This window comes from Stegostoma tigrinum, chromosome 9 (genome assembly GCF_030684315.1).
Source record: "Stegostoma tigrinum isolate sSteTig4 chromosome 9, sSteTig4.hap1, whole genome shotgun sequence".
Taxonomy (NCBI): domain Eukaryota; kingdom Metazoa; phylum Chordata; class Chondrichthyes; order Orectolobiformes; family Stegostomatidae; genus Stegostoma; species Stegostoma tigrinum.
The window spans coordinates 81,531,757-81,541,772 of record NC_081362.1 but is presented as its reverse complement, the minus strand read 5'-3'; positions in this window follow the sequence as shown (position 1 = coordinate 81,541,772).

The window sequence follows — 10,016 nt, the reverse complement described above, 5'->3', positions numbered from 1 at the left end:
AGTAGAGGGTGCAACGTGGTGAAGGCCACCAAGAGTTACATTGAGCTAAGTACTGCATGCATGGGAAGCCACGGGTGGGATGAAGGCTACAAACAGTGATGGAGGGTGTGTCTCTGTGCAAAGGCGACAGCAAGGCAGATCACATTAACAGCCTGATGAGAGCTCAGCGGCTACGGCAACCCTGTCTAAAATGGAAAAACAAGCATCTTATTCTGATCTTTCTTCACAAGCTAGTCCTTCCATGTCAAATCTTCCACCAACTTCCCCCAGCAGCTGGACGAGCATTGACTGAGGTTAAAAAGGAGCAGAAGAGGAGGATTATTTGCTGTAGAAGGCTCTGAGAGGCTTCCTCTTGTGGTGTGACCTAGAGGCTGCCGATCTGCCGGGCGTTTTCTCACCTGGTGAAGGTGCAATCTCCTCAGCCTCCCTGAAGGAGGCACTGGAGTCGCTGTTTGGGGACCGTGGTGGGTTGGTGTTTGGAAGTATGACTGGGCACCTCTGCAGTGTCCAACACTGATGACCCCTGGGTGCCTATCTGCTGTTCCTGCTCCCACTGCTCAAAGGAAGGGTCACCGGGCCTAAAACATTAACTCTGATTTCTCTTCACAGACGCTGCCAGGCCTGCTGAGCTTTTCCAGCAGCTTCTGTTTTTGAGTCAGAAGTCTCCAAATGCTTGGCAGACGACAAAACAGATAGTTTCAAACCAATCTGTTTGGTGATACTGTTATTTAGCTCAGTAGTAGGTGGGGCTTGAACCTGGGTCACCTGGCTCATAGGTAAGGACATTACCACTGTGCCACAGCCCTTGCAATATAATCATGGCATTAATATGGGAAACACGGTCACCAAACAGCACAATCCGAGACACAGCAATTTGGTAACAAGCAGATTATTTATTTTGTGATGTTGAGGAATGAAACGTTTACTGGGACACTCAGGAAAACTCTTTTGCTTCTTCAACATGGCACCATGGGGTCAAATCGAGTGGACAGACAGGACCCCAGCTGAATATCTCATGCAAACAACAACTCCCTTCAGTGATGCACCAAAATGTCGAATTTGATTTCTATACTCAAGCACTGGACAGTGACCTGAAGTCAGGGACTCGTCCCCGCCTCCCTAACCTGTTCTTCCTCTCACCTATCCCCTCCTCCCACCCCAAGCCGCACCTCCATCTGCTACCTACTAACCTCATCCCGCCCCCTTGACCTGTCCTTCCTCCCCGGACTGACCTATCCCCTCCCTACCTCCCCACCTATACTCTCCTCTCCACCTATCTTCTTTTCTCTCCATCTTCGGTCCACCTCCCCCTCGCTCCCTATTTATTCCAGAACCATCACCCCATCCCCCTCTCTGATGAAGGGTCTAGGCCCGAAACGTCAGCTTTTGTGCTCCTAAGATGCTGCTTGGCCTGCTGCGTTCATCCAGCTTCACACTTTATTATCCTTTACCTGAAGTCAGGATCTTGTTGAAAGGAGCTGAACAGATCTTGGAGAGTTAGTATGCTGGCTTCACAAGTTAAACACAAATTTAACTGCACGCTCTAACTAACAAAAGATTTATGAATAAAAATGACATTTGCTGTTCATTTCAGGCCTGTTACATTTTCAACATTCTTCACAGTATGGCAGAAACCAATCAGAATCCTCCTTTCTCCTCCAAAGGCACATATTTACACATCGGTATGGACAGCGTTTATTGTCCAGGAGGCTGTTAAAAGGCGACCATAAAATAACTCCACTGAGGCATTGTCTCATCACCAAGTCACCCCTTATTTACACGTGGAGAGTCCTTGACATCAATCCAGCTCCTTCTGAGTCAGCTCTCAGTGTGAACAGAACCCCTGACAATCCTGTTTATAGCTGTCAGCCAGGGGTCCCTGACTGGACCAGGTTAACGGCCCCAATTAGGGAACTCATATTCTATGAGGTCCACCTGGCTGTCCTCATTACCATCACTACAAACCATATTGCTGTATGGATGATGAATGACCTAAATGAGTGTACAATGTGCCATATGGGATTCTTGGACAAAGCTTTTGGGGCCTTGCACAAGAAGCTGTTCTTTAAAGATTTAGTGTTTCAAGAAAAGCAGACTCTCATCGCTAAGATCCCTTTTCATGACCAGTCAATGTCCCAGAACACTTTACAGCTGATGAAATGTATTTTTTAGGTCATAATTGCCCCGTAGGAATTCAGCAATGGGCATGTGCAAATTCCCTCCGTTTAAATATTATGTTGCTTTTCTACTCTTTCTGCCAAAAAGTGGACACCTTCACATTATATTTCATCTGCAAAATTTTGACTACTGATTTAACCTATCTGTATTGCTTTATCATCTTCACAACTTACTTTTCCATCTACCTTTGTATCATCAGCATTTTTAGCTAAAAATCTGGTCTCTTCATCCAAATCATTAAAATAGATTGCAAATAATTTAGGAGCAAACACTAATCCATGAGGCACACTACTTGACACGTCCTGAGAATCCAAAAATAACCTACTAATACCCGCCCTCTGTTTTCAATTGACTAACCAATCCTCTCTTCCTAGTAATATGTTACCCTGTATACCTTAAGCTTTTATTTTGCACAGTAAACTTTGATGTGGGGTCTTGTCAAATGCCTTCGAGAAATACAAGTACAGTACATCCACAGGTTCTCCTTAATCCAAGTTGCTTGCTACTTCCTCAAAGAACTCTAATAAAAGGCACATCTTGTTGATGCTTTTTGTCCTACACTCATCAGGATGGTTTACAATAATACCAATACAGAAGAAAACCAACATTTATCCTGTTTGACATAAGGGTACTAATGAATTCAAGTCAAAATGCTTCAACAAAATGTGACATTATTTCCAGCAATGCTGAAGATCAGTGCCTTCAAATGACTATTTCAACTGTAATAAATCAGTCAAATGCTTTTCAGGGGACAGTTAGGAATCAGCCACATTGTTTGGAAGACCAGGTAAGGACTGTACATTTCACTCCCTGAAGGACATGAGTGAATCAAATCTGTGACAATCCAATTGTTACACAATGATTTACTGGAGAGACACACTTGTTATGCCAGATATGTTACAGCCATCGAGTCAAATCGCAGAGAAGCAAACTCTTCAGTCCAACCCATCCGTGTTGGGCAGTTTTCCCAAACTAAACTAGTCCCACTTGCCCGCATTTGGCTCATATCCCTCTAAACCTTTCCTATTCATGTACCTGTCCAAATGCCTTTTAAATGCTGTAACTGTACCCACATCCACAACTTCCTCTGGCGGGTCATTCCACACACAAGCCACTCTCTGTGTGAAAACGTTGTCACTCAGGCCCCTTTTACGTCTTTCTCCTTTCAACTCGAAATTATGCCCTCTGGTTTTGAATTCCCCTATCCATGGGAAGACATTTGCTATTCGCCTTATCTTTGCCCCTCATGATTTTACAAACCTTTTATAAACCCCTCAACCTCCCTATACTCCAGGGCAAAAAAGCCCCAGCCTATCCAGCCTCTCCTTATAACTCAAACTCTCCAGACCCAGCAACATCCTCCTAAATCTTTTCTGTGAACCCTCTCCAGTTTAATCATATCATTCGTATAATGGGGAGACCAAAATTGTAGGCAGCAGTCCACAGCAAAAGTGGTCTCAACGATGTCCTGTACAATTGCAACATGATGCCCCACCTCTTGTACACAATGGTCTGAGCAATGAAGGCAAGCGTGCTAAACAGCTTCTTCACCAGCCCTTTGACCCATGAAGCCAATTTCAAGGAACTATGTAGCTGAACCCTTAGGTTTTCTCTGTTTGACAACACTCCCCAGGGCCCTACCATTAACTGTGTAACTCCTGCCCTTGTTCTAATTAAATTTAAACACTCCCTACCTATCTACCTACCAAGGTGGGATTTGAACTCATGACTCCAGATCATTTGTGTATAGTTCTGAATTATCAGAGTAGTGACAGTCTCACTATGCAACCACCCATGGGACTAATTAAAGAGCAGTGATGTTGAGCCAGCATCCAGGCCAATATTCAGCCCTCAGTCAGATTGCCTGGTATAGTATTCAGCACACAAACAGGCCATTCGGCCCAACAATCCTATGCTAGTGTCTAGGCCGCACTCAACCCGCCTTACATTGTATAACTATATCAATATTTCTCTCAGCTTGCTTCTATCCAACCCATTGGCCATGTTGTTTGTGTCATTGCTGTCTGTGCGCGCTAGCTGCTTGCAAACAGATTACTGTGCTTCTGATATGACATATAGTGGCTACAATTCGGAAAAGGTTCACTGCTGTCGTAAAGCGATTCGTAAAGCAGTGGCAGGCACCACAGGAACGCAAGTGCTTCCTTCTTCGCTACAATATCATGCTAAAACAGTCACTTTCGCTTATGCCCTGGTGAACACTCTTCCCTTTGTAGCACTACACATGACTGCTGTTGCTTAGAGTCAGAGCTTGTTTGGTGTCTGCCAGTTATTACTGCTAACTTATCCGTAGCAAAGGGGAGGTGCAGGTAATTTCTCTGAAGGATACAGTGCACAGTCGGCAGGCAGCTGTGCCCAGTCTGAAAGAGATAATGCCCATCTGGCTGGGGTTTCAGGACATGATTCAGGGTAACCCCTGCAAGAAATAACTTACGGCCTTTACAAAACAGCTCTGGCAATCTCGTTGTTCATTAAACAACTGTAGTACTGTGTCAGAATGGGAAATAAATAACTGCTTATTCAGGCTGCACTGTGTGAGTTGAAGATGTGCTGTCTGTTAACTCTGTCTCACAGAGCCATGGCTTATTACATTCCACTCACCCTTTTCATACACCCTGGTGATACAGGGAGTGGCTAATAGTGTTTTATGCCGGTCAATCAGGGAAAAGTCAAGGGTCTGCGCGCACTGGTCAGATTCAGCATTTATAATGGATTAAAATCTCCATAAGTACATATTGTGCAGAATATGACACACAGTCATTCTTCAGTTCCCAATCCCTCCATTGGGAGGCAGTACAGAAATTGGGATCTACAGGGAGATGACTGAAGGTAGCCCTCTGCATGTGGTGAGTGGCTGAAGTGACATCTTAAGAAAATCTCCAGGCTTACTAAATTTTTCAGGCAGATTCCTGTCAGGGCTATTTTAGGGTTTTGGATGTCCTCATGTTTAGGAAGTGTGTAGGGCTGGCCAGGATAGTTTCACAATAGTTGTGAACTGAAGGAAGAAATACATCTTCCCTAAACATAAGGTCATCCAAACTAACTCCTCACTCCTATTCTTAGTTGTCCATCAGTTTTACACTTACTGATCAATGCTGTCTGTCGCTTTAGCATCACCTATAATTTTCATGTTTTCAATTCCTAATTTTTTTTAAAAATTCATTGATGAATGTGGGCATCCCTAAGCCAGCCCATCCCAGAGGACAGTTAAAAGCTGTGTGTCTAGAGTCACATGTAGGCCAGACCAGGTAAGACTAGCAGTTTCCATACCTAAAGGACACTAGTGAACCAGATGGTTTTTTACAGCAATCAACAATGGATTCATGATCATCATTAGACTTGTAACTTCAAACTTTTTTTTAATCAATTACAACATTTAAAAGGTATCTGAATGGGTAGGAAGGATTTAGAGGGATATGGGCCAAATAGGGCTAGATTAATTTAGGACATCTGGTTGGCATGGACAATTTGGACCAATGGGTTTCTATGCCATACAACTCTACAGCTTTACTGAATTCAAATTCCACCATCCGTCATAGTGGAATTCAAACCCAAGCCATTGGGACATTGCCTATTTCCTCTGGATTACCCTCCCATCAACTCCCAGACATACAGATGTGCAGTAAATTTGGATCAACACACTGCTGTGTTGGCTTTGGAGGGCTCCAGTACATGTTTGTAATTGATCCCTGAATAAGCATTATTTTATATGGTTTTGTTCAATCACCATTTTACACTTTTGAGAAATGCACAGCTCCATGACAGCAGGAATTAACTCTGTGGGTGAGGAGTAATTAGAAGGGGGACATCAGGAACGCATCTACCACACCACAATCTATGTTTAGATACCTTTGGATGCTTGGGTAGTCAAAAGGCTGTGATCTTTGGATGTTGCCACAAGCAGATAAGCTGAAGATAAATGATAACAGAGCATGGCAGATGTGATGCTGGAACACGGAGATTGCCAGAAGTGACTTTGTGAAGATGAAGGACTTGTTAATAACAAAAACCACTCAAGCTTGTAAACGGGGTGGGGGGGAGTAAAACATATTCTATCCACCTTCTGATATGCCCCCTGAGAAATATATATAGATCTTTCAAAGAAATTAGATGCATCTGAAATGTGGCTATTGAGACAAATGCTTAGAAGTTCAGGCGTAGAGGTACTTCAAGATGCAAGAGTAAAAGGAACTCTTAAAAAAAATCGAGAAAACAAAATATCAGTATTTTGGCCATTGGATCAGAACTGAAAAGCTACACAGATCGATCTGTGATTGGATGACAGACATTACAGGACAGTTAATTAAAAGTACAATGTGGGAATATTGCGCAATAGAGAAGCTTGTCTGGCTGTGACAGCAGATCCACTGATAAGGGCAACTATAAACAGCAGCAGCTAAATCACCAGGATGTTGCCTGGTATGGAGGGTGCTAGCTATGAAGAGAGGTTGAATAGATTAGGATTATTTTCATTAGAAAGACGGAGATTGAGGGGGGACCTGATTGAGGTCTACAAAATCATGAGGGGTATACACAGGGTGGATAGCAAAAAGCTTTTTCCATGATTGGGGGACTCAATTACTAGGGGTCATGAGTTCAAAGTGAGAGTAGGAAAGTTTAAGGGAGATATGCCTGGAAAGTTCTTTACACAGAGGGTGGTGGGTGCCTGGAACGCGTTGCCAGCGGAGGTGGTAGACGCAAACACGATAGTGTCCTTTAAGATGTATCTGGACAGGTATATGGATGGGCGGGGAGCAAATGGACACAGACCCTTAGAAAATAGATGACAGGTTAAACAGAGGATCTCGATCGGCGCAGGCTTGGAGGGCCGAAGGGCCTGTTCCTGTGCTGTAATTTTCTTTGTTCTTTGTAGACGAGGAGAGATTAAGAAAGTTTGTGCTTAATCATCTGAAATTAAGATCTCAGTGAAATGGCTGGCATAACCCGCAAACATTTGCCTGTGGCTGCTGGTGACTGTGTACAGATAACTCGCAAAAGTCAGGCAATATTTAATGAGAGGCACTTTCTGTTGCCTGGAAGTCCAATTCAAACTGTCTAACACTGATGCACTGATGGCTGGTTTAACATTGTAGCAGCTGACTTGGCGATATTGCATATAGATGATGTGTGGACTGGGGCCATTCACTGGGTGAAACAGTTACAGCCGTATCTCACTCGCACACATTCACTGCCAGGCATGGACTGCTCCAGAAAACTCAGGTATATTTTTCTACTTTTCCACCTTTTATTTAACTTGAAATCGCTGATAGCCAAAAAGAAAATGGTTTATCAAGCCCTAGCAGCAGCAATCACTATTGAAGAATGCTTCTGTAAGGATGGGAGGAAGGATGGACCAGTTGGGGGAAGGTAAGGATAAAAAAGGGCTCGAGAAAACTCAGTAGAAGAGAGGAAAGTAGGGAAAAATAACTGGCGAAAGGGAGGGAGGATATAGGAGCGACAAAGGTTTTGAATATCAATAGTATTTTGTGAAGTCCCTTAGACACACCCTGACACAATTATATAGGAGCATCTTGCAACACTGTAAAAAAAAATCTATTGTATGGAAAGAAAGACTCTTATTTAAATAGCACCGTAAGAACATCCCAAAGTGCTCTGATGTACTTTTTGAACTGTAGTCACCATGGTAATGTGGTGGTCAGCAAACAGTAATGGAATTCACTTTAAGAGAACAAGGTGTAGACCTGGATGAACACAGCAGGCCAAGAAGCATCAGAGGAGCAGGAAGGCTGACGTTTCGGGCCTAGACACTTCTTCTGGGACCTATTAGACAGCAAAGCGGTCCCTAAGTCTCTGCTGGGTTTCCCTGATGTAGAGGAGGCCACATCTGGAACAGCAGATACAGTATACCACATTAGCAGATGTGCAGGTGAACATCTGTTTGATGTGGAAGGTCTTCTTGGGGCCTGGAATGGGAGTGAGGGAGGAGGTGTAGGGGCAGGTGTAGCACTTCCTGTGGTTGTAGGGAAAAGTGCCAGGTGTGGTGGGGCTGGAGGAGTTTGTGGAGCAGACAAGGGAGTCATGGAGAGAGTGATCCCTCCGGAAGGCAGAGAGGGGTGGGGAGGGAAAAATGTCTTTGATGGTGGAGTCGGATGGCAGATGGCGGAATGTCGGAGGATGATGCGCTGGATCCGGAGGTTGGTGGGGTAGTACGTGAGGATGAAGGGGATTCTCTTTTGGTTGTTATTGCAGGGACGGGGTGTGAGGGATGAGTTGCGGGAAATGCGGGAGACACGGTCACGGGCGTTCTCGACCACTGCGGGGGGATGTTGCGGTCCTTGAAAAACAAAGACATCTGAGATGTTCGGGAGTGGAATGCCTCATCCTGGGAGCAGATGCGGTGGAGGCGAAGTAATTGGGAATAGGACTAATAAATTTAATGTTAAGCTCCTGGGTAGTGTTGCTGAACAAAGAGACCTTGGAGTGCAGGTTCATAGTTCCTTGCAAGTGGAATCGCAGGCAGATGGGATAGCGAAGAAGGTGTTTGGTATGCTTGCATTTATTGGACAGTGCACTGAGTATAGGAGTTGGGAGGAGATGTCAGGACATTGGTTAGGTCACTTTTAGAAAACTGTGTGCAATTCTGGTCTCCCTGCTGTAGGAAGGATGTTGTGAAACTTGAAAGGGTTCAGAATAGATTTACAAGGATGTTGCCAGGGTTGGAGGGTTTGAGCTCTGGGGAGAGACTGAATAGGCTGGGGCTATTTTCCCTGGAGCATCGGAAGCTGAGCGGTGACCTGATAGAAGTTTATAAAATCATGAGAGGCGTGCATCAGGTGAATAGCAGAGGTCTTTTTCCCCAGGGTGGGGGAGTCAAAAACTAGAGGGCATAGGTTTAAGGTGAGGGAGAAATATTTAGAAAGGACCTAACAGGTAACTTTTCACACAGAGGGTGGTGAGTGTATGGAATGAGCTGCCAGAGGAAGTGGTGGAGGCTGGTACAATTATGTCATTTAAAAACCATTTGGAGGGTTTACGAATAGGAAGGATTTAGGGGGATATGGGCCAAATGGTGGCCAATGGGACTTGATTTATCTTGGATCTCTGGTCAGCATGGACAAGGTTGACCAAAGGGTCTGCTCCCATACTGTGCAGCTCTATGACTCTATGAATAATGGTCAGACAATCTGTTTCTGTATTGTTGATTGTGGGTTAGATATTAGTTAGGACTCCAGAGAAGAATGCCCTCTTCTTCAAAATAATGACATAGGATTTGTTTTTAAACCTGACCACACAACACCAACAGTGCATCGATAATAGGAACTGCAGATGCTGGAGAATCCGAGATAACAAGGTGTAGAGCCAAATGATCACAGCAGGCCAAGCAGCAACTTAGGAGCAGGAAAGCTGACGTTCCGGGCCTAGACCCTTCATCAGAAATGGGGGAGGGGAAGAGGGTTCTGAAATAAATAGGGAGAGAGGGGGAGGTGGATTGAAGATGGATAGAGGAGAAGATAAGTGGAGAGGAGACAGGCAAGTTAAAGAGATGGGGATGGAGCCGGTAAAGGTGTGTCGGTGGGGAGGTAGGGAGGGGATAGGTCAGTCCGGTGAGGACAAACAGGTCAAGGGGGCAGGATGAGGTTAGTAGGTAGGAAATGGAGGTGCAGCTTGAGGTGGGAGGAGGGGATAGGTGAGAGGAAGAACAGGTTAGGGAGGTGGGGACGAGCTGGGCTGCAAGTGTGTGTTTCAGAAATCGCAGGGAGAAACGCTTCTGAAGGGTCTCAATGTTCTGAATGTAGATATTGTTACATTCTTACAGCTCCTAAGATGCTGCTTGGCCTGCTGTGTTCATCCAGCTCCAC